General features: G+C 54.5%; 7 non-coding genes and 1 pseudogene across 7 annotated transcripts; all 8 read right to left on the bottom strand.

Moving 5' to 3' along the window:
• Positions 1-737: 737 nt before the first annotated feature.
• On the bottom strand, positions 738-856 carry LOC138558863 (5S ribosomal RNA). Its single transcript, XR_011298981.1, has one exon. It is a non-coding gene; the product is annotated as a 5S ribosomal RNA (ribosomal RNA).
• Positions 857-3981: 3125 nt separating this feature from the next.
• LOC138558862 (5S ribosomal RNA) lies at positions 3982-4100 on the bottom strand. The gene has a single exon (XR_011298980.1). It is a non-coding gene; the product is annotated as a 5S ribosomal RNA (ribosomal RNA).
• A 3450-nt stretch (positions 4101-7550) lies between these two features.
• LOC138558861 (5S ribosomal RNA) lies at positions 7551-7669 on the bottom strand. The gene has a single exon (XR_011298979.1). It is a non-coding gene; the product is annotated as a 5S ribosomal RNA (ribosomal RNA).
• Positions 7670-10794: 3125 nt separating this feature from the next.
• LOC138558859 (5S ribosomal RNA) lies at positions 10795-10913 on the bottom strand. Its single transcript, XR_011298977.1, has one exon. It is a non-coding gene; the product is annotated as a 5S ribosomal RNA (ribosomal RNA).
• Positions 10914-13055: 2142 nt separating this feature from the next.
• LOC138559079 (5S ribosomal RNA) lies at positions 13056-13174 on the bottom strand (annotated as a pseudogene).
• A 3125-nt stretch (positions 13175-16299) lies between these two features.
• Positions 16300-16418, bottom strand: LOC138558858 (5S ribosomal RNA). The gene has a single exon (XR_011298976.1). It is a non-coding gene; the product is annotated as a 5S ribosomal RNA (ribosomal RNA).
• A 3125-nt stretch (positions 16419-19543) lies between these two features.
• LOC138558857 (5S ribosomal RNA) lies at positions 19544-19662 on the bottom strand. Its single transcript, XR_011298975.1, has one exon. It is a non-coding gene; the product is annotated as a 5S ribosomal RNA (ribosomal RNA).
• A 3126-nt stretch (positions 19663-22788) lies between these two features.
• On the bottom strand, positions 22789-22907 carry LOC138558856 (5S ribosomal RNA). The gene has a single exon (XR_011298974.1). It is a non-coding gene; the product is annotated as a 5S ribosomal RNA (ribosomal RNA).
• Positions 22908-23258: the final 351 nt, after the last annotated feature.

The following is a 23258-nucleotide window of genomic DNA, read 5'->3' as shown; positions in this document are numbered from 1 at the left end:
GCCCAGGCAGGCTTCAGCTGAAGGCCGACTTGGGAAGCACTGAGGCCAGACCCTGGGCTCCTGGGTCCCTCGGTTGAAGGCTCGAGGCCAGACCCCTTGGCTCCTGTGTCCCTTGGCTGAAGGCTCGACCAGTGCTCGACCAGGCTCGATCAGGCGAGATATTAGGTAGCATGGGGCCCAGCTGGGACTTCTAGGAAGCTTAGGGTGACGGCCGCTTCTGCCCCATCATCCAGAGGCCTGGCTATGGAGAGGCATGATGTGGCCTCCCTCCCTTCCTGCCTCTTGTAGGCACTTCTCCCCCGTGAGCACTTCCCGCTCCAGGTGTCCCCTTGTCTCCCAGGGTGCACTCTTCCTCTAGAGCCCACATATGCAGATGAGGCCCATCCACTTGCCTCCCCTAGCTGTAGGGGGCCTTGCGCGTCCACTGGAGAGAAAACGGGGAGACGCTGGAGGTGCTTTGCCAGGGACACGAGTGGCCCTTTCTGGCTGCATCCACCCACCCGAGGCGGCAAGCTGCTGCCCTGGCTTCAGTCTCCTGCTGCTGCTGCTGCTGCTCCAAGTTAGTTTGGCGACAACGTGTCCGCCTCTGACGGGGCTCTGCATTGGAGCGAGGGCTGCTGTCTGCCCCTGTGCCTTTTTCACGCGCCGTGTTTGTTAAAATTAAAAGCGGAATGGAGGAAAAATGTAGTTCAAGACGGAGAAGACGAACTCCGCCTATCGGGCACAGAGTAGCAAAATGCCTACAGCACCTGGTATTCCCAGGCGGTCTCCCATCCAAGTACTAACCAGGCCCGACCCTGCTTAGCTTCCGAGATCGGACGAGATCGGGCGCATTCAGGGTGGTATGGCCGTAGGCGAAGAGTGCGCCGATTCCGAGCCTCTTGTGCTGTGTCGGCTCCTCCGACGTCCACTGCCCTCTTGCAAGGCTGAACGCTGTCCTCTGCAGTGTGCTTCTGCCCTTCTTTTTGCCTCAAGCTCAGGAGCCACAGCTGCCAGCTTGGAAAAGCAACGAGCAGCTCCATGCACCCACTTTTGAAATACCCACTTGCCTACTCATGTTTGCAAAGAAAGTGTCTGTAAATTCAGGCCAAGCCACACTTGCACTCACTCACCCAAGCATCTGTTCCTTACAAAACTTTAAAAAAAAACTCGGAAAGAAAGATGGAAATAAACACACACACAATTTTCCTGCTGGGGGCTCCTCGACGCTTTGGAAGGCAGAGGGTGATGTTGGTTGAGGCCCTTACCATATCGGGCTGGTGACCTACAAGTCCAGGAAAGAAGCAGGCCCAGTAACAGCAGCTGAGGCCCCCAGCCCAGCCCAGCCCAGGCAGGCATCAGCTTAAGGCTGACTCTCTACCCCACTGCTGCCCCAAGTTGGTTTGGCAAAAGTTTGCAAAGAAGCTGCCCGTGAATTTACCTCAAGCCACACTAGCACTCACCCAGGCGTCAGTTCCTTACAAAAATAGAAAGCACCTCTAAAAAAAGAAGAAATAAACACACACACAATTTTCCTGCTGCGGTCTCCTCGACTCTTTGGAAGGCAGAGGGCGATGTTGGTTGAGGCCTTACCTTCTCAGGCTGGCGGCCTACAAGTCCAGGAAAGAAGCAGGCCCAGTAACAGCAACTGAGGCCCCCAGCCCAGCCACGCCTAGGCAGGCATCAGCGGAAGGCTGACTCTCTACCCCAGTGCTGCCCCAAGTTGTTTTGGCAAAAGTTTGCAAAGAAGCTGCCCGTAAATTTACCTCAAGCCACACTAGCACTCACCCAGGCGTCGGTTCCTTACAAAAATAGAAAGCATCTCTAAAAAAGAAGAAATAAACACACACACAATTTTCCTGCTGGGGACTCCTCGACTCTTTGGAAGGCAGAGGGCGATGTTGGTTGAGGCCCTTACTTTCTCCGGCTGGTGGCCTACAAGTCCAGGAAAGAAGCAGGCCCAGTAACAGCAGCTGAGGCCCCCAGCCCAGCCACGCCTAGGCAGGCATCAGCAGAAGGCTGACTCTCTACCCCACTGCTGCCCCAAGTTGGTTTGGCAAAAGTTTGCAAAGAAGATGCCTGTAAATTTAACTCACGCCACACTAGCACTCACCCAGGCGTCAGTTCCTTACAAAAATAGAAAGCACCTCTAAAAAAAGAAGAAATAAACACACACACAATTTTCCTGCTGCGGTCTCCTCGACTCTTTGGAAGGCAGAGGGCGATGTTGGTTGAGGCCTTACCTTCTCAGGCTGGCGGCCTACAAGTCCAGGAAAGAAGCAGGCCCAGTAACAGCAACTGAGGCCCCCAGCCCAGCCACGCCTAGGCAGGCATCAGCGGAAGGCTGACTCTCTACCCCAGTGCTGCCCCAAGTTGGTTTGGCAAAAGTTTGCAAAGAAGCTGCCCGTAAATTTACCTCAAGCCACACTAGCACTCACCCAGGCGTCGGTTCCTTACAAAAATAGAAAGCATCTCTAAAAAAAGAAGAAATACACACACACAATTTTCCTGCTGGGGACACCTCGACTCTTTGGAAGGCAGAGGGCGATGTTGGTTGAGGCCCTTACCTTCTCGGGCTGGTGGCCTACAAGTCCAGGAAAGAAGCAGGCCCAGTAACAGCAGCTGAGGCCCCCAGACCAGCCCAGCCCAGGCAGGCATCAGCAGAAGGCTGACTCTCTACCCCACTGCTGCTCCAAGTTGGTTTGGCAAAAGTTTGCAAAGAAGATGCCTGTAAATTTAGCTCACGCCACACTAGCACTCACCCAGGCGTCGTTTCCTTACAAAAATAGAAAGCATCTCTAAAAAAGAAGAAATAAACACACACACAATTTTCCTGCTGGGGACTCCTCGACTCTTTGGAAGGCAGAGGGCGATGTTGGTTGAGGCCCTTACTTTCTCCGGCTGGTGGCCTACAAGTCCAGGAAAGAAGCAGGCCCAGTAACAGCAGCTGAGGCCCCCAGCCCAGCCACGCCTAGGCAGGCATCAGCAGAAGGCTGACTCTCTACCCCACTGCTGCCCCAAGTTGGTTTGGCAAAAGTTTGCAAAGAAGCTGCCCGTGAATTTACCTCAAGCCACACTAGCACTCACCCAGGCGTCAGTTCCTTACAAAAATAGAAAGAATCTCTAAAAAAGAAGAAATAAACACACACACAATTTTCCTGCTTCTATCCCCTCGACTCCTTGGAAGGCGGAGGGCAACCTTCGCCGCTGGTGGCCTTCACATGCAGGAAAGAAGCACACCCAGGAACAGCAGCTGAGGCTCCCAGCCCAGGCAGGCTTCAGCTGAAGGCCGACTTGGGAAGCACTGAGGCCAGACCCTGGGCTCCTGGGTCCCTCGGTTGAAGGCTCGAGGCCAGACCCCTTGGCTCCTGTGTCCCTTGGCTGAAGGCTCGACCAGTGCTCGACCAGGCTCGATCAGGCGAGATATTAGGTAGCATGGGGCCCAGCTGGGACTTCTAGGAAGCTTAGGGTGACGGCCGCTTCTGCCCCATCATCCAGAGGCCTGGCTATGGAGAGGCATGATGTGGCCTCCCTCCCTTCCTGCCTCTTGTAGGCACTTCTCCCCCGTGAGCACTTCCCGCTCCAGGTGTCCCCTTGTCTCCCAGGGTGCACTCTTCCTCTAGAGCCCACATATGCAGATGAGGCCCATCCACTTGCCTCCCCTAGCTGTAGGGGGCCTTGCGCGTCCACTGGAGAGAAAACGGGGAGACGCTGGAGGTGCTTTGCCAGGGACACGAGTGGCCCTTTCTGGCTGCATCCACCCACCCGAGGCGGCAAGCTGCTGCCCTGGCTTCAGTCTCCTGCTGCTGCTGCTGCTGCTCCAAGTTAGTTTGGCGACAACGTGTCCGCCTCTGACGGGGCTCTGCATTGGAGCGAGGGCTGCTGTCTGCCCCTGTGCCTTTTTCACGCGCCGTGTTTGTTAAAATTAAAAGCGGAATGGAGGAAAAATGTAGTTCAAGACGGAGAAGACGAACTCCGCCTATCGGGCACAGAGTAGCAAAATGCCTACAGCACCTGGTATTCCCAGGCGGTCTCCCATCCAAGTACTAACCAGGCCCGACCCTGCTTAGCTTCCGAGATCGGACGAGATCGGGCGCATTCAGGGTGGTATGGCCGTAGGCGAAGAGTGCGCCGATTCCGAGCCTCTTGTGCTGTGTCGGCTCCTCCGACGTCCACTGCCCTCTTGCAAGGCTGAACGCTGTCCTCTGCAGTGTGCTTCTGCCCTTCTTTTTGCCTCAAGCTCAGGAGCCACAGCTGCCAGCTTGGAAAAGCAACGAGCAGCTCCATGCACCCACTTTTGAAATACCCACTTGCCTACTCATGTTTGCAAAGAAAGTGTCTGTAAATTCAGGCCAAGCCACACTTGCACTCACTCACCCAAGCATCCGTTCCTTACAAAACTTTAAAAAAAAACTCGGAAAGAAAGATGGAAATAAACACACACACAATTTTCCTGCTGGGGGCTCCTCGACGCTTTGGAAGGCAGAGGGTGATGTTGGTTGAGGCCCTTACCATATCGGGCTGGTGACCTACAAGTCCAGGAAAGAAGCAGGCCCAGTAACAGCAGCTGAGGCCCCCAGCCCAGCCCAGCCCAGGCAGGCATCAGCTTAAGGCTGACTCTCTACCCCACTGCTGCCCCAAGTTGGTTTGGCAAAAGTTTGCAAAGAAGCTGCCCGTGAATTTACCTCAAGCCACACTAGCACTCACCCAGGCGTCAGTTCCTTACAAAAATAGAAAGCACCTCTAAAAAAAGAAGAAATAAACACACACACAATTTTCCTGCTGCGGTCTCCTCGACTCTTTGGAAGGCAGAGGGCGATGTTGGTTGAGGCCTTACCTTCTCAGGCTGGCGGCCTACAAGTCCAGGAAAGAAGCAGGCCCAGTAACAGCAACTGAGGCCCCCAGCCCAGCCACGCCTAGGCAGGCATCAGCGGAAGGCTGACTCTCTACCCCAGTGCTGCCCCAAGTTGTTTTGGCAAAAGTTTGCAAAGAAGCTGCCCGTAAATTTACCTCAAGCCACACTAGCACTCACCCAGGCGTCGGTTCCTTACAAAAATAGAAAGCATCTCTAAAAAAGAAGAAATAAACACACACACAATTTTCCTGCTGGGGACTCCTCGACTCTTTGGAAGGCAGAGGGCGATGTTGGTTGAGGCCCTTACTTTCTCCGGCTGGTGGCCTACAAGTCCAGGAAAGAAGCAGGCCCAGTAACAGCAGCTGAGGCCCCCAGCCCAGCCACGCCTAGGCAGGCATCAGCAGAAGGCTGACTCTCTACCCCACTGCTGCCCCAAGTTGGTTTGGCAAAAGTTTGCAAAGAAGATGCCTGTAAATTTAACTCACGCCACACTAGCACTCACCCAGGCGTCAGTTCCTTACAAAAATAGAAAGCACCTCTAAAAAAAGAAGAAATAAACACACACACAATTTTCCTGCTGCGGTCTCCTCGACTCTTTGGAAGGCAGAGGGCGATGTTGGTTGAGGCCTTACCTTCTCAGGCTGGCGGCCTACAAGTCCAGGAAAGAAGCAGGCCCAGTAACAGCAACTGAGGCCCCCAGCCCAGCCACGCCTAGGCAGGCATCAGCGGAAGGCTGACTCTCTACCCCAGTGCTGCCCCAAGTTGGTTTGGCAAAAGTTTGCAAAGAAGCTGCCCGTGAATTTACCTCAAGCCACACTAGCACTCACCCAGGCGTCAGTTCCTTACAAAAATAGAAAGCACCTCTAAAAAAAGAAGAAATAAACACACACACAATTTTCCTGCTGCGGTCTCCTCGACTCTTTGGAAGGCAGAGGGCGATGTTGGTTGAGGCCTTACCTTCTCAGGCTGGCGGCCTACAAGTCCAGGAAAGAAGCAGGCCCAGTAACAGCAACTGAGGCCCCCAGCCCAGCCACGCCTAGGCAGGCATCAGCGGAAGGCTGACTCTCTACCCCAGTGCTGCCCCAAGTTGGTTTGGCAAAAGTTTGCAAAGAAGCTGCCCGTAAATTTACCTCAAGCCACACTAGCACTCACCCAGGCGTCGGTTCCTTACAAAAATAGAAAGCATCTCTAAAAAAAGAAGAAATACACACACACAATTTTCCTGCTGGGGACACCTCGACTCTTTGGAAGGCAGAGGGCGATGTTGGTTGAGGCCCTTACCTTCTCGGGCTGGTGGCCTACAAGTCCAGGAAAGAAGCAGGCCCAGTAACAGCAGCTGAGGCCCCCAGACCAGCCCAGCCCAGGCAGGCATCAGCAGAAGGCTGACTCTCTACCCCACTGCTGCTCCAAGTTGGTTTGGCAAAAGTTTGCAAAGAAGATGCCTGTAAATTTAGCTCACGCCACACTAGCACTCACCCAGGCGTCGTTTCCTTACAAAAATAGAAAGCATCTCTAAAAAAGAAGAAATAAACACACACACAATTTTCCTGCTGGGGACTCCTCGACTCTTTGGAAGGCAGAGGGCGATGTTGGTTGAGGCCCTTACTTTCTCCGGCTGGTGGCCTACAAGTCCAGGAAAGAAGCAGGCCCAGTAACAGCAGCTGAGGCCCCCAGCCCAGCCACGCCTAGGCAGGCATCAGCAGAAGGCTGACTCTCTACCCCACTGCTGCCCCAAGTTGGTTTGGCAAAAGTTTGCAAAGAAGCTGCCCGTGAATTTACCTCAAGCCACACTAGCACTCACCCAGGCGTCAGTTCCTTACAAAAATAGAAAGAATCTCTAAAAAAGAAGAAATAAACACACACACAATTTTCCTGCTTCTATCCCCTCGACTCCTTGGAAGGCGGAGGGCAACCTTCGCCGCTGGTGGCCTTCACATGCAGGAAAGAAGCACACCCAGGAACAGCAGCTGAGGCTCCCAGCCCAGGCAGGCTTCAGCTGAAGGCCGACTTGGGAAGCACTGAGGCCAGACCCTGGGCTCCTGGGTCCCTCGGTTGAAGGCTCGAGGCCAGACCCCTTGGCTCCTGTGTCCCTTGGCTGAAGGCTCGACCAGTGCTCGACCAGGCTCGATCAGGCGAGATATTAGGTAGCATGGGGCCCAGCTGGGACTTCTAGGAAGCTTAGGGTGACGGCCGCTTCTGCCCCATCATCCAGAGGCCTGGCTATGGAGAGGCATGATGTGGCCTCCCTCCCTTCCTGCCTCTTGTAGGCACTTCTCCCCCGTGAGCACTTCCCGCTCCAGGTGTCCCCTTGTCTCCCAGGGTGCACTCTTCCTCTAGAGCCCACATATGCAGATGAGGCCCATCCACTTGCCTCCCCTAGCTGTAGGGGGCCTTGCGCGTCCACTGGAGAGAAAACGGGGAGACGCTGGAGGTGCTTTGCCAGGGACACGAGTGGCCCTTTCTGGCTGCATCCACCCACCCGAGGCGGCAAGCTGCTGCCCTGGCTTCAGTCTCCTGCTGCTGCTGCTGCTGCTCCAAGTTAGTTTGGCGACAACGTGTCCGCCTCTGACGGGGCTCTGCATTGGAGCGAGGGCTGCTGTCTGCCCCTGTGCCTTTTTCACGCGCCGTGTTTGTTAAAATTAAAAGCGGAATGGAGGAAAAATGTAGTTCAAGACGGAGAAGACGAACTCCGCCTATCGGGCACAGAGTAGCAAAATGCCTACAGCACCTGGTATTCCCAGGCGGTCTCCCATCCAAGTACTAACCAGGCCCGACCCTGCTTAGCTTCCGAGATCGGACGAGATCGGGCGCATTCAGGGTGGTATGGCCGTAGGCGAAGAGTGCGCCGATTCCGAGCCTCTTGTGCTGTGTCGGCTCCTCCGACGTCCACTGCCCTCTTGCAAGGCTGAACGCTGTCCTCTGCAGTGTGCTTCTGCCCTTCTTTTTGCCTCAAGCTCAGGAGCCACAGCTGCCAGCTTGGAAAAGCAACGAGCAGCTCCATGCACCCACTTTTGAAATACCCACTTGCCTACTCATGTTTGCAAAGAAAGTGTCTGTAAATTCAGGCCAAGCCACACTTGCACTCACTCACCCAAGCATCTGTTCCTTACAAAACTTTAAAAAAAAACTCGGAAAGAAAGATGGAAATAAACACACACACAATTTTCCTGCTGGGGGCTCCTCGACGCTTTGGAAGGCAGAGGGTGATGTTGGTTGAGGCCCTTACCATATCGGGCTGGTGACCTACAAGTCCAGGAAAGAAGCAGGCCCAGTAACAGCAGCTGAGGCCCCCAGCCCAGCCCAGCCCAGGCAGGCATCAGCTTAAGGCTGACTCTCTACCCCACTGCTGCCCCAAGTTGGTTTGGCAAAAGTTTGCAAAGAAGCTGCCCGTGAATTTACCTCAAGCCACACTAGCACTCACCCAGGCGTCAGTTCCTTACAAAAATAGAAAGCACCTCTAAAAAAAGAAGAAATAAACACACACACAATTTTCCTGCTGCGGTCTCCTCGACTCTTTGGAAGGCAGAGGGCGATGTTGGTTGAGGCCTTACCTTCTCAGGCTGGCGGCCTACAAGTCCAGGAAAGAAGCAGGCCCAGTAACAGCAACTGAGGCCCCCAGCCCAGCCACGCCTAGGCAGGCATCAGCGGAAGGCTGACTCTCTACCCCAGTGCTGCCCCAAGTTGTTTTGGCAAAAGTTTGCAAAGAAGCTGCCCGTAAATTTACCTCAAGCCACACTAGCACTCACCCAGGCGTCGGTTCCTTACAAAAATAGAAAGCATCTCTAAAAAAGAAGAAATAAACACACACACAATTTTCCTGCTGGGGACTCCTCGACTCTTTGGAAGGCAGAGGGCGATGTTGGTTGAGGCCCTTACTTTCTCCGGCTGGTGGCCTACAAGTCCAGGAAAGAAGCAGGCCCAGTAACAGCAGCTGAGGCCCCCAGCCCAGCCACGCCTAGGCAGGCATCAGCAGAAGGCTGACTCTCTACCCCACTGCTGCCCCAAGTTGGTTTGGCAAAAGTTTGCAAAGAAGATGCCTGTAAATTTAACTCACGCCACACTAGCACTCACCCAGGCGTCAGTTCCTTACAAAAATAGAAAGCACCTCTAAAAAAAGAAGAAATAAACACACACACAATTTTCCTGCTGCGGTCTCCTCGACTCTTTGGAAGGCAGAGGGCGATGTTGGTTGAGGCCTTACCTTCTCAGGCTGGCGGCCTACAAGTCCAGGAAAGAAGCAGGCCCAGTAACAGCAACTGAGGCCCCCAGCCCAGCCACGCCTAGGCAGGCATCAGCGGAAGGCTGACTCTCTACCCCAGTGCTGCCCCAAGTTGGTTTGGCAAAAGTTTGCAAAGAAGCTGCCCGTAAATTTACCTCAAGCCACACTAGCACTCACCCAGGCGTCGGTTCCTTACAAAAATAGAAAGCATCTCTAAAAAAAGAAGAAATACACACACACAATTTTCCTGCTGGGGACACCTCGACTCTTTGGAAGGCAGAGGGCGATGTTGGTTGAGGCCCTTACCTTCTCGGGCTGGTGGCCTACAAGTCCAGGAAAGAAGCAGGCCCAGTAACAGCAGCTGAGGCCCCCAGACCAGCCCAGCCCAGGCAGGCATCAGCAGAAGGCTGACTCTCTACCCCACTGCTGCTCCAAGTTGGTTTGGCAAAAGTTTGCAAAGAAGATGCCTGTAAATTTAGCTCACGCCACACTAGCACTCACCCAGGCGTCGTTTCCTTACAAAAATAGAAAGCATCTCTAAAAAAGAAGAAATAAACACACACACAATTTTCCTGCTGGGGACTCCTCGACTCTTTGGAAGGCAGAGGGCGATGTTGGTTGAGGCCCTTACTTTCTCCGGCTGGTGGCCTACAAGTCCAGGAAAGAAGCAGGCCCAGTAACAGCAGCTGAGGCCCCCAGCCCAGCCACGCCTAGGCAGGCATCAGCAGAAGGCTGACTCTCTACCCCACTGCTGCCCCAAGTTGGTTTGGCAAAAGTTTGCAAAGAAGCTGCCCGTGAATTTACCTCAAGCCACACTAGCACTCACCCAGGCGTCAGTTCCTTACAAAAATAGAAAGAATCTCTAAAAAAGAAGAAATAAACACACACACAATTTTCCTGCTTCTATCCCCTCGACTCCTTGGAAGGCGGAGGGCAACCTTCGCCGCTGGTGGCCTTCACATGCAGGAAAGAAGCACACCCAGGAACAGCAGCTGAGGCTCCCAGCCCAGGCAGGCTTCAGCTGAAGGCCGACTTGGGAAGCACTGAGGCCAGACCCTGGGCTCCTGGGTCCCTCGGTTGAAGGCTCGAGGCCAGACCCCTTGGCTCCTGTGTCCCTTGGCTGAAGGCTCGACCAGTGCTCGACCAGGCTCGATCAGGCGAGATATTAGGTAGCATGGGGCCCAGCTGGGACTTCTAGGAAGCTTAGGGTGACGGCCGCTTCTGCCCCATCATCCAGAGGCCTGGCTATGGAGAGGCATGATGTGGCCTCCCTCCCTTCCTGCCTCTTGTAGGCACTTCTCCCCCGTGAGCACTTCCCGCTCCAGGTGTCCCCTTGTCTCCCAGGGTGCACTCTTCCTCTAGAGCCCACATATGCAGATGAGGCCCATCCACTTGCCTCCCCTAGCTGTAGGGGGCCTTGCGCGTCCACTGGAGAGAAAACGGGGAGACGCTGGAGGTGCTTTGCCAGGGACACGAGTGGCCCTTTCTGGCTGCATCCACCCACCCGAGGCGGCAAGCTGCTGCCCTGGCTTCAGTCTCCTGCTGCTGCTGCTGCTGCTCCAAGTTAGTTTGGCGACAACGTGTCCGCCTCTGACGGGGCTCTGCATTGGAGCGAGGGCTGCTGTCTGCCCCTGTGCCTTTTTCACGCGCCGTGTTTGTTAAAATTAAAAGCGGAATGGAGGAAAAATGTAGTTCAAGACGGAGAAGACGAACTCCGCCTATCGGGCACAGAGTAGCAAAATGCCTACAGCACCTGGTATTCCCAGGCGGTCTCCCATCCAAGTACTAACCAGGCCCGACCCTGCTTAGCTTCCGAGATCGGACGAGATCGGGCGCATTCAGGGTGGTATGGCCGTAGGCGAAGAGTGCGCCGATTCCGAGCCTCTTGTGCTGTGTCGGCTCCTCCGACGTCCACTGCCCTCTTGCAAGGCTGAACGCTGTCCTCTGCAGTGTGCTTCTGCCCTTCTTTTTGCCTCAAGCTCAGGAGCCACAGCTGCCAGCTTGGAAAAGCAACGAGCAGCTCCATGCACCCACTTTTGAAATACCCACTTGCCTACTCATGTTTGCAAAGAAAGTGTCTGTAAATTCAGGCCAAGCCACACTTGCACTCACTCACCCAAGCATCCGTTCCTTACAAAACTTTAAAAAAAAACTCGGAAAGAAAGATGGAAATAAACACACACACAATTTTCCTGCTGGGGGCTCCTCGACGCTTTGGAAGGCAGAGGGTGATGTTGGTTGAGGCCCTTACCATATCGGGCTGGTGACCTACAAGTCCAGGAAAGAAGCAGGCCCAGTAACAGCAGCTGAGGCCCCCAGCCCAGCCCAGCCCAGGCAGGCATCAGCTTAAGGCTGACTCTCTACCCCACTGCTGCCCCAAGTTGGTTTGGCAAAAGTTTGCAAAGAAGCTGCCCGTGAATTTACCTCAAGCCACACTAGCACTCACCCAGGCGTCAGTTCCTTACAAAAATAGAAAGCACCTCTAAAAAAAGAAGAAATAAACACACACACAATTTTCCTGCTGCGGTCTCCTCGACTCTTTGGAAGGCAGAGGGCGATGTTGGTTGAGGCCTTACCTTCTCAGGCTGGCGGCCTACAAGTCCAGGAAAGAAGCAGGCCCAGTAACAGCAACTGAGGCCCCCAGCCCAGCCACGCCTAGGCAGGCATCAGCGGAAGGCTGACTCTCTACCCCAGTGCTGCCCCAAGTTGTTTTGGCAAAAGTTTGCAAAGAAGCTGCCCGTAAATTTACCTCAAGCCACACTAGCACTCACCCAGGCGTCGGTTCCTTACAAAAATAGAAAGCATCTCTAAAAAAAAAAGAAATAAACACACACACAATTTTCCTGCTGGGGACTCCTCGACTCTTTGGAAGGCAGAGGGCGATGTTGGTTGAGGCCCTTACTTTCTCCGGCTGGTGGCCTACAAGTCCAGGAAAGAAGCAGGCCCAGTAACAGCAGCTGAGGCCCCCAGCCCAGCCACGCCTAGGCAGGCATCAGCAGAAGGCTGACTCTCTACCCCACTGCTGCCCCAAGTTGGTTTGGCAAAAGTTTGCAAAGAAGCTGCCCGTGAATTTACCTCAAGCCACACTAGCACTCATCCAGGCGTCAGTTCCTTGCAAAAATAGAAAGCACCTCTAAAAAAAGAAGAAATAAACACACACACAATTTTCCTGCTGCGGTCTCCTCGACTCCTTAGAAGGCGGAGGGCAACCTTCGCCGCTGGTGGCCTTCACATGCAGGAAAGAAGCACACCCAGGAACAGCAGCTGAGGCTCCCAGCCCAGGCAGGCTTCAGCTGAAGGCCGACTTGGGAAGCACTGAGGCCAGACCCTGGGCTCCTGGGTCCCTCGGCTGAAGGCTCGAGGCCAGACCCCTTGGCTCCTGTGTCCCTTGGCTGAAGGCTCGACCAGTGCTCGACCAGGCTCGATCAGGCGAGATATTAGGTAGCATGGGGCCCAGCTGGGACTTCTAGGAAGCTTAGGGTGACGGCCGCTTCTGCCCCATCATCCAGAGGCCTGGCTATGGAGAGGCATGATGTGGCCTCCCTCCCTTCCTGCCTCTTGTAGGCACTTCTCCCCCGTGAGCACTTCCCGCTCCAGGTGTCCCCTTGTCTCCCAGGGTGCACTCTTCCTCTAGAGCCCACATATGCAGATGAGGCCCATCCACTTGCCTCCCCTAGCTGTAGGGGGCCTTGCGCGTCCACTGGAGAGAAAACGGGGAGATGCTGGAGGTGCTTTGCCAGGGACACGAGTGGCCCTTTCTGGCTGCATCCACCCACCCGAGGCGGCAAGCTGCTGCCCTGGCTTCAGTCTCCTGCTGCTGCTGCTGCTGCTCCAAGTTAGTTTGGCGACAACGTGTCCGCCTCTGACGGGGCTCTGCATTGGAGCGAGGGCTGCTGTCTGCCCCTGTGCCTTTTTCACGCGCCGTGTTTGTTAAAATTAAAAGCGGAATGGAGGAAAAATGTAGTTCAAGACGGAGAAGACGAACGCCGCCTATCGGGCACAGAGTAGCAAAATTAAGTATTCCCAGGCGGTCTCCCATCCAAGTACTAACCAGGCCCGACCCTGCTTAGCTTCCGAGATCGGACGAGATCGGGCGCATTCAGGGTGGTATGGCCGTAGGTGAAGAGTGCGCCGATTCCGAGCCTCTTGTGCTGTGTCGGCTCCTCCGACGTCCACTGCCCTCTTGCAAGGCTGAACGCTGTCCTCTGCAGTGTGCTTCTGCCCTTCTTTTTGCCTCAAGCTCAGGAGCCACAGCTGCCAGCTTGGAAAAGCAACGAGCAGCTCCATGCACCCACTTTTGAAATACCCACTTGCCTACTCATGTTTGCAAAGAAAGTGTCTGTAAATTCAGGCCAAGCCACACTTGCACTCACTCACCCAAGCATCCGTTCCTTACAAAACTTTAAAAAAAACTCGGAAAGAAAGATGGAAATAAACACACACACAATTTTCCTGCTGGGGGCTCCTCGACGCTTTGGAAGGCAGAGGGTGATGTTGGTTGAGGCCCTTACCATATCGGGCTGGTGGCCTACAAGTCCAGGAAAGAAGCAGGCCCAGTAACAGCAGCTGAGGCCCCCAGCCCAGCCCAGCCCAGGCAGGCATCAGCTTAAGGCTGACTCTCTACCCTACTGCTGCCCCAAGTTGGTTTGGCAAAAGTTTGCAAAGAAGCTGCCCGTGAATTTACCTCAAGCCACACTAGCACTCACCCAGGCGTCAGTTCCTTACAAAAATAGAAAGCACCTCTAAAAAAAGAAGAAATAAACACACACACAATTTTCCTGCTGCGGTCTCCTCGACTCTTTGGAAGGCAGAGGGCGATGTTGGTTGAGGCCTTACCTTCTCAGGCTGGCGGCCTACAAGTCCAGGAAAGAAGCAGGCCCAGTAACAGCAACTGAGGCCCCCAGCCCAGCCACGCCTAGGCAGGCATCAGCGGAAGGCTGACTCTCTACCCCAGTGCTGCCCCAAGTTGTTTTGGCAAAAGTTTGCAAAGAAGCTGCCCGTAAATTTACCTCAAGCCACACTAGCACTCACCCAGGCGTCGGTTCCTTACAAAAATAGAAAGCATCTCTAAAAAAGAAGAAATAAACACACACACAATTTTCCTGCTGGGGACTCCTCGACTCTTTGGAAGGCAGAGGGCGATGTTGGTTGAGGCCCTTACTTTCTCCGGCTGGTGGCCTACAAGTCCAGGAAAGAAGCAGGCCCAGTAACAGCAGCTGAGGCCCCCAGCCCAGCCACGCCTAGGCAGGCATCAGCAGAAGGCTGACTCTCTACCCCAGTGCTGCCCCAAGTTGTTTTGGCAAAAGTTTGCAAAGAAGCTGCCCGTAAATTTACCTCAAGCCACACTAGCACTCACCCAGGCGTCGGTTCCTTACAAAAATAGAAAGCACCTCTAAAAAAAGAAGAAATAAACACACACACAATTTTCCTGCTGCGGTCTCCTCGACTCTTTGGAAGGCAGAGGGCGATGTTGGTTGAGGCTTTACCTTCTCAGGCTGGCGGCCTACAAGTCCAGGAAAGAAGCAGGCCCAGTAACAGCAACTGAGGCCCCCAGCCCAGCCACGCCTAGGCAGGCATCAGCGGAAGGCTGACTCTCTACCCCAGTGCTGCCCCAAGTTGGTTTGGCAAAAGTTTGCAAAGAAGCTGCCCGTAAATTTACCTCAAGCCACACTAGCACTCACCCAGGCGTCGGTTCCTTACAAAAATAGAAAGCATCTCTAAAAAAAGAAGAAATACACACACACAATTTTCCTGCTGGGGACACCTCGACTCTTTGGAAGGCAGAGGGCGATGTTGGTTGAGGCCCTTACCTTCTCGGGCTGGTGGCCTACAAGTCCAGGAAAGAAGCAGGCCCAGTAACAGCAGCTGAGGCCCCCAGACCAGCCCAGCCCAGGCAGGCATCAGCAGAAGGCTGACTCTCTACCCCACTGCTGCTCCAAGTTGGTTTGGCAAAAGTTTGCAAAGAAGATGCCTGTAAATTTAGCTCACGCCACACTAGCACTCACCCAGGCGTCGTTTCCTTACAAAAATAGAAAGCATCTCTAAAAAAGAAGAAATAAACACACACACAATTTTCCTGCTGGGGACTCCTCGACTCTTTGGAAGGCAGAGGGCGATGTTGGTTGAGGCCCTTACTTTCTCCGGCTGGTGGCCTACAAGTCCATGAAAGAAGCAGGCCCAGTAACAGCAGCTGAGGCCCCCAGCCCAGCCACGCCTAGGCAGGCATCAGCAGAAGGCTGACTCTCTACCCCACTGCTGCCCCAAGTTGGTTTGGCAAAAGTTTGCAAAGAAGCTGCCCGTGAATTTACCTCAAGCCACACTAGCACTCATCCAGGCGTCAGTTCCTTGCAAAAATAGAAAGCACCTCTAAAAAAAGAAGAAATAAACACACACACAATTTTCCTGCTGCGGTCTCCTCGACTCCTTAGAAGGCGGAGGGCAACCTTCGCCGCTGGTGGCCTTCACATGCAGGAAAGAAGCACACCCAGGAACAGCAGCTGAGGCTCCCAGCCCAGGCAGGCTTCAGCTGAAGGCCGACTTGGGAAGCACTGAGGCCAGACCCTGGGCTCCTGGGTCCCTCGGCTGAAGGCTCGAGGCCAGACCCCTTGGCTCCTGTGTCCCTTGGCTGAAGGCTCGACCAGTGCTCGACCAGGCTCGATCAGGCGAGATATTAGGTAGCATGGGGCCCAGCTGGGACTTCTAGGAAGCTTAGGGTGACGGCCGCTTCTGCCCCATCATCCAGAGGCCTGGCTATGGAGAGGCATGATGTGGCCTCCCTCCCTTCCTGCCTCTTGTAGGCACTTCTCCCCCGTGAGCACTTCCCGCTCCAGGTGTCCCCTTGTCTCCCAGGGTGCACTCTTCCTCTAGAGCCCACATATGCAGATGAGGCCCATCCACTTGCCTCCCCTAGCTGTAGGGGGCCTTGCGCGTCCACTGGAGAGAAAACGGGGAGACGCTGGAGGTGCTTTGCCAGGGACACGAGTGGCCCTTTCTGGCTGCATCCACCCACCCGAGGCGGCAAGCTGCTGCCCTGGCTTCAGTCTCCTGCTGCTGCTGCTGCTGCTCCAAGTTAGTTTGGCGACAACGTGTCCGCCTCTGACGGGGCTCTGCATTGGAGCGAGGGCTGCTGTCTGCCCCTGTGCCTTTTTCACGCGCCGTGTTTGTTAAAATTAAAAGCGGAATGGAGGAAAAATGTAGTTCAAGACGGAGAAGACGAACGCCGCCTATCGGGCACAGAGTAGCAAAATGCCTACAGCACCTGGTATTCCCAGGCGGTCTCCCATCCAAGTACTAACCAGGCCCGACCCTGCTTAGCTTCCGAGATCGGACGAGATCGGGCGCATTCAGGGTGGTATGGCCGTAGGCGAAGAGTGCGCCGATTCCGAGCCTCTTGTGCTGTGTCGGCTCCTCCGACGTCCACTGCCCTCTTGCAAGGCTGAACGCTGTCCTCTGCAGTGTGCTTCTGCCCTTCTTTTTGCCTCAAGCTCAGGAGCCACAGCTGCCAGCTTGGAAAAGCAACGAGCAGCTCCATGCACCCACTTTTGAAATACCCACTTGCCTACTCATGTTTGCAAAGAAAGTGTCTGTAAATTCAGGCCAAGCCACACTTGCACTCACTCACCCAAGCATCCGTTCCTTACAAAACTTTAAAAAAAAACTCGGAAAGAAAGATGGAAATAAACACACACACAATTTTCCTGCTGGGGGCTCCTCGACGCTTTGGAAGGCAGAGGGTGATGTTGGTTGAGGCCCTTACCATATCGGGCTGGTGACCTACAAGTCCAGGAAAGAAGCAGGCCCAGTAACAGCAGCTGAGGCCCCCAGCCCAGCCCAGCCCAGGCAGGCATCAGCTTAAGGCTGACTCTCTACCCCACTGCTGCCCCAAGTTGGTTTGGCAAAAGTTTGCAAAGAAGCTGCCCGTGAATTTACCTCAAGCCACACTAGCACTCACCCAGGCGTCAGTTCCTTACAAAAATAGAAAGCCCCTCTAAAAAAGAAGAAATAAACACACACACAATTTTCCTGCTGGGGACTCCTCGACTCTTTGGAAGGCAGAGGGCGATGTTGGTTGAGGCCTTACCTTCTCAGGCTGGCGGCCTACAAGTCCAGGAAAGAAGCAGGCCCAGTAACAGCAACTGAGGCCCCCAGCCCAGCCACGCCTAGGCAGGCATCAGCGGAAGGCTGACTCTCTACCCCAGTGCTGCCCCAAGTTGTTTTGGCAAAAGTTTGCAAAGAAGCTGCCCGTAAATTTACCTCAAGCCACACTAGCACTCACCCAGGCGTCGGTTCCTTACAAAAATAGAAAGCATCTCTAAAAAAGAAGAAATAAACACACACACAATTTTCCTGCTGGGGACTCCTCGACTCTTTGGAAGGCAGAGGGCGATGTTGGTTGAGGCCCTTACTTTCTCCGGCTGGTGGCCTACAAGTCCAGGAAAGAAGCAGGCCCAGTAACAGCAGCTGAGGCCCCCAGCCCAGCCACGCCTAGGCAGGCATCAGCAGAAGGCTGACTCTCTACCCCACTGCTGCCCCAAGTTGGTTTGGCAAAAGTTTGCAAAGAAGATGCCTGTAAATTTAACTCACGCCACACTAGCACTCACCCAGGCGTCAGTTCCTTACAAAAATAGAAAGCACCTCTAAAAAAAGAAGAAATAAACACACACACAATTTTCCTGCTGCGGTCTCCTCGACTCTTTGGAAGGCAGAGGGCGATGTTGGTTGAGGCCTTACCTTCTCAGGCTGGCGGCCTACAAGTCCAGGAAAGAAGCAGGCCCAGTAACAGCAACTGAGGCCCCCAGCCCAGCCACGCCTAGGCAGGCATCAGCGGAAGGCTGACTCTCTACCCCAGTGCTGCCCCAAGTTGGTTTGGCAAAAGTTTGCAAAGAAGCTGCCCGTAAATTTACCTCAAGCCACACTAGCACTCACCCAGGCGTCGGTTCCTTACAAAAATAGAAAGCATCTCTAAAAAAAGAAGAAATACACACACACAATTTTCCTGCTGGGGACACCTCGACTCTTTGGAAGGCAGAGGGCGATGTTGGTTGAGGCCCTTACCTTCTCGGGCTGGTGGCCTACAAGTCCAGGAAAGAAGCAGGCCCAGTAACAGCAGCTGAGGCCCCCAGACCAGCCCAGCCCAGGCAGGCATCAGCAGAAGGCTGACTCTCTACCCCACTGCTGCTCCAAGTTGGTTTGGCAAAAGTTTGCAAAGAAGATGCCTGTAAATTTAGCTCACGCCACACTAGCACTCACCCAGGCGTCGTTTCCTTACAAAAATAGAAAGCATCTCTAAAAAAGAAGAAATAAACACACACACAATTTTCCTGCTGGGGACTCCTCGACTCTTTGGAAGGCAGAGGGCGATGTTGGTTGAGGCCCTTACTTTCTCCGGCTGGTGGCCTACAAGTCCAGGAAAGAAGCAGGCCCAGTAACAGCAGCTGAGGCCCCCAGCCCAGCCACGCCTAGGCAGGCATCAGCAGAAGGCTGACTCTCTACCCCACTGCTGCCCCAAGTTGGTTTGGCAAAAGTTTGCAAAGAAGCTGCCCGTGAATTTACCTCAAGCCACACTAGCACTCATCCAGGCGTCAGTTCCTTGCAAAAATAGAAAGCACCTCTAAAAAAAGAAGAAATAAACACACACACAATTTTCCTGCTGCGGTCTCCTCGACTCCTTAGAAGGCGGAGGGCAACCTTCGCCGCTGGTGGCCTTCACATGCAGGAAAGAAGCACACCCAGGAACAGCAGCTGAGGCTCCCAGCCCAGGCAGGCTTCAGCTGAAGGCCGACTTGGGAAGCACTGAGGCCAGACCCTGGGCTCCTGGGTCCCTCGGCTGAAGGCTCGAGGCCAGACCCCTTGGCTCCTGTGTCCCTTGGCTGAAGGCTCGACCAGTGCTCGACCAGGCTCGATCAGGCGAGATATTAGGTAGCATGGGGCCCAGCTGGGACTTCTAGGAAGCTTAGGGTGACGGCCGCTTCTGCCCCATCATCCAGAGGCCTGGCTATGGAGAGGCATGATGTGGCCTCCCTCCCTTCCTGCCTCTTGTAGGCACTTCTCCCCCGTGAGCACTTCCCGCTCCAGGTGTCCCCTTGTCTCCCAGGGTGCACTCTTCCTCTAGAGCCCACATATGCAGATGAGGCCCATCCACTTGCCTCCCCTAGCTGTAGGGGGCCTTGCGCGTCCACTGGAGAGAAAACGGGGAGACGCTGGAGGTGCTTTGCCAGGGACACGAGTGGCCCTTTCTGGCTGCATCCACCCACCCGAGGCGGCAAGCTGCTGCCCTGGCTTCAGTCTCCTGCTGCTGCTGCTGCTGCTCCAAGTTAGTTTGGCGACAACGTGTCCGCCTCTGACGGGGCTCTGCATTGGAGCGAGGGCTGCTGTCTGCCCCTGTGCCTTTTTCACGCGCCGTGTTTGTTAAAATTAAAAGCGGAATGGAGGAAAAATGTAGTTCAAGACGGAGAAGACGAACGCCGCCTATCGGGCACAGAGTAGCAAAATGCCTACAGCACCTGGTATTCCCAGGCGGTCTCCCATCCAAGTACTAACCAGGCCCGACCCTGCTTAGCTTCCGAGATCGGACGAGATCGGGCGCATTCAGGGTGGTATGGCCGTAGGCGAAGAGTGCACCGATTCCGAGCCTCTTGTGCTGTGTCGGCTCCTCCGACGTCCACTGCCCTCTTGCAAGGCTGAACGCTGTCCTCTGCAGTGTGCTTCTGCCCTTCTTTTTGCCTCAAGCTCAGGAGCCACAGCTGCCAGCTTGGAAAAGCAACGAGCAGCTCCATGCACCCACTTTTGAAATACCCACTTGCCTACTCATGTTTGCAAAGAAAGTGTCTGTAAATTCAGGCCAAGCCACACTTGCACTCACTCACCCAAGCATCCGTTCCTTACAAAACTTTAAAAAAAAACTCGGAAAGAAAGATGGAAATAAACACACACACAATTTTCCTGCTGGGGGCTCCTCGACGCTTTGGAAGGCAGAGGGTGATGTTGGTTGAGGCCCTTACCATATCGGGCTGGTGACCTACAAGTCCAGGAAAGAAGCAGGCCCAGTAACAGCAGCTGAGGCCCCCAGCCCAGCCCAGCCCAGGCAGGCATCAGCTTAAGGCTGACTCTCTACCCCACTGCTGCCCCAAGTTGGTTTGGCAAAAGTTTGCAAAGAAGCTGCCCGTGAATTTACCTCAAGCCACACTAGCACTCACCCAGGCGTCAGTTCCTTACAAAAATAGAAAGCACCTCTAAAAAAAGAAGAAATAAACACACACACAATTTTCCTGCTGCGGTCTCCTCGACTCTTTGGAAGGCAGAGGGCGATGTTGGTTGAGGCCTTACCTTCTCAGGCTGGCGGCCTACAAGTCCAGGAAAGAAGCAGGCCCAGTAACAGCAACTGAGGCCCCCAGCCCAGCCACGCCTAGGCAGGCATCAGCGGAAGGCTGACTCTCTACCCCAGTGCTGCCCCAAGTTGTTTTGGCAAAAGTTTGCAAAGAAGCTGCCCGTAAATTTACCTCAAGCCACATTAGCACTCACCCAGGCGTCGGTTCCTTACAAAAATAGAAAGCATCTCTAAAAAAGAAGAAATAAACACACACACAATTTTCCTGCTGGGGACTCCTCGACTCTTTGGAAGGCAGAGGGCGATGTTGGTTGAGGCCCTTACTTTCTCCGGCTGGTGGCCTACAAGTCCAGGAAAGAAGCAGGCCCAGTAACAGCAGCTGAGGCCCCCAGCCCAGCCACGCCTAGGCAGGCATCAGCAGAAGGCTGACTCTCTACCCCACTGCTGCCCCAAGTTGGTTTGGCAAAAGTTTGCAAAGAAGATGCCTGTAAATTTAACTCACGCCACACTAGCACTCACCCAGGCGTCAGTTCCTTACAAAAATAGAAAGCACCTCTAAAAAAAGAAGAAATAAACACACACACAATTTTCCTGCTGCGGTCTCCTCGACTCTTTGGAAGGCAGAGGGCGATGTTGGTTGAGGCCTTACCTTCTCAGGCTGGCGGCCTACAAGTCCAGGAAAGAAGCAGGCCCAGTAACAGCAACTGAGGCCCCCAGCCCAGCCACGCCTAGGCAGGCATCAGCGGAAGGCTGACTCTCTACCCCAGTGCTGCCCCAAGTTGGTTTGGCAAAAGTTTGCAAAGAAGCTGCCCGTAAATTTACCTCAAGCCACACTAGCACTCACCCAGGCGTCGGTTCCTTACAAAAATAGAAAGCATCTCTAAAAAAAGAAGAAATACACACACACAATTTTCCTGCTGGGGACACCTCGACTCTTTGGAAGGCAGAGGGCGATGTTGGTTGAGGCCCTTACCTTCTCGGGCTGGTGGCCTACAAGTCCAGGAAAGAAGCAGGCCCAGTAACAGCAGCTGAGGCCCCCAGACCAGCCCAGCCCAGGCAGGCATCAGCAGAAGGCTGACTCTCTACCCCACTGCTGCTCCAAGTTGGTTTGGCAAAAGTTTGCAAAGAAGATGCCTGTAAATTTAGCTCACGCCACACTAGCACTCACCCAGGCGTCGTTTCCTTACAAAAATAGAAAGCATCTCTAAAAAAGAAGAAATAAACACACACACAATTTTCCTGCTGGGGACTCCTCGACTCTTTGGAAGGCAGAGGGCGATGTTGGTTGAGGCCCTTACTTTCTCCGGCTGGTGGCCTACAAGTCCAGGAAAGAAGCAGGCCCAGTAACAGCAGCTGAGGCCCCCAGCCCAGCCACGCCTAGGCAGGCATCAGCAGAAGGCTGACTCTCTACCCCACTGCTGCCCCAAGTTGGTTTGGCAAAAGTTTGCAAAGAAGCTGCCCGTGAATTTACCTCAAGCCACACTAGCACTCATCCAGGCGTCAGTTCCTTGCAAAAATAGAAAGCACCTCTAAAAAAAGAAGAAATAAACACACACACAATTTTCCTGCTGCGGTCTCCTCGACTCCTTAGAAGGCGGAGGGCAACCTTCGCCGCTGGTGGCCTTCACATGCAGGAAAGAAGCACACCCAGGAACAGCAGCTGAGGCTCCCAGCCCAGGCAGGCTTCAGCTGAAGGCCGACTTGGGAAGCACTGAGGCCAGACCCTGGGCTCCTGGGTCCCTCGGCTGAAGGCTCGAGGCCAGACCCCTTGGCTCCTGTGTCCCTTGGCTGAAGGCTCGACCAGTGCTCGACCAGGCTCGATCAGGCGAGATATTAGGTAGCATGGGGCCCAGCTGGGACTTCTAGGAAGCTTAGGGTGACGGCCGCTTCTGCCCCATCATCCAGAGGCCTGGCTATGGAGAGGCATGATGTGGCCTCCCTCCCTTCCTGCCTCTTGTAGGCACTTCTCCCCCGTGAGCACTTCCCGCTCCAGGTGTCCCCTTGTCTCCCAGGGTGCACTCTTCCTCTAGAGCCCACATATGCAGATGAGGCCCATCCACTTGCCTCCCCTAGCTGTAGGGGGCCTTGCGCGTCCACTGGAGAGAAAACGGGGAGACGCTGGAGGTGCTTTGCCAGGGACACGAGTGGCCCTTTCTGGCTGCATCCACCCACCCGAGGCGGCAAGCTGCTGCCCTGGCTTCAGTCTCCTGCTGCTGCTGCTGCTGCTCCAAGTTAGTTTGGCGACAACGTGTCCGCCTCTGACGGGGCTCTGCATTGGAGCGAGGGCTGCTGTCTGCCCCTGTGCCTTTTTCACGCGCCGTGTTTGTTAAAATTAAAAGCGGAATGGAGGAAAAATGTAGTTCAAGACGGAGAAGACGAACTCCGCCTATCGGGCACAGAGTAGCAAAATGCCTACAGCACCTGGTATTCCCAGGCGGTCTCCCATCCAAGTACTAACCAGGCCCGACCCTGCTTAGCTTCCGAGATCGGACGAGATCGGGCGCATTCAGGGTGGTATGGCCGTAGGCGAAGAGTGCGCCGATTCCGAGCCTCTTGTGCTGTGTCGGCTCCTCCGACGTCCACTGCCCTCTTGCAAGGCTGAACGCTGTCCTCTGCAGTGTGCTTCTGCCCTTCTTTTTGCCTCAAGCTCAGGAGCCACAGCTGCCAGCTTGGAAAAGCAACGAGCAGCTCCATGCACCCACTTTTGAAATACCCACTTGCCTACTCATGTTTGCAAAGAAAGTGTCTGTAAATTCAGGCCAAGCCACACTTGCACTCACTCACCCAAGCATCCGTTCCTTACAAAACTTTAAAAAAAAACTCGGAAAGAAAGATGGAAATAAACACACACACAATTTTCCTGCTGGGGGCTCCTCGAC

This window comes from Ambystoma mexicanum, unplaced genomic scaffold (genome assembly GCF_040938575.1).
Source record: "Ambystoma mexicanum isolate Mex_15411 unplaced genomic scaffold, UKY_AmexF1_1 Mex_scaf34, whole genome shotgun sequence".
Taxonomy (NCBI): domain Eukaryota; kingdom Metazoa; phylum Chordata; class Amphibia; order Caudata; family Ambystomatidae; genus Ambystoma; species Ambystoma mexicanum.
Note: the sequence above shows the minus strand (reverse complement) of the source record. Positions and strands in the feature narration are given on the sequence as shown.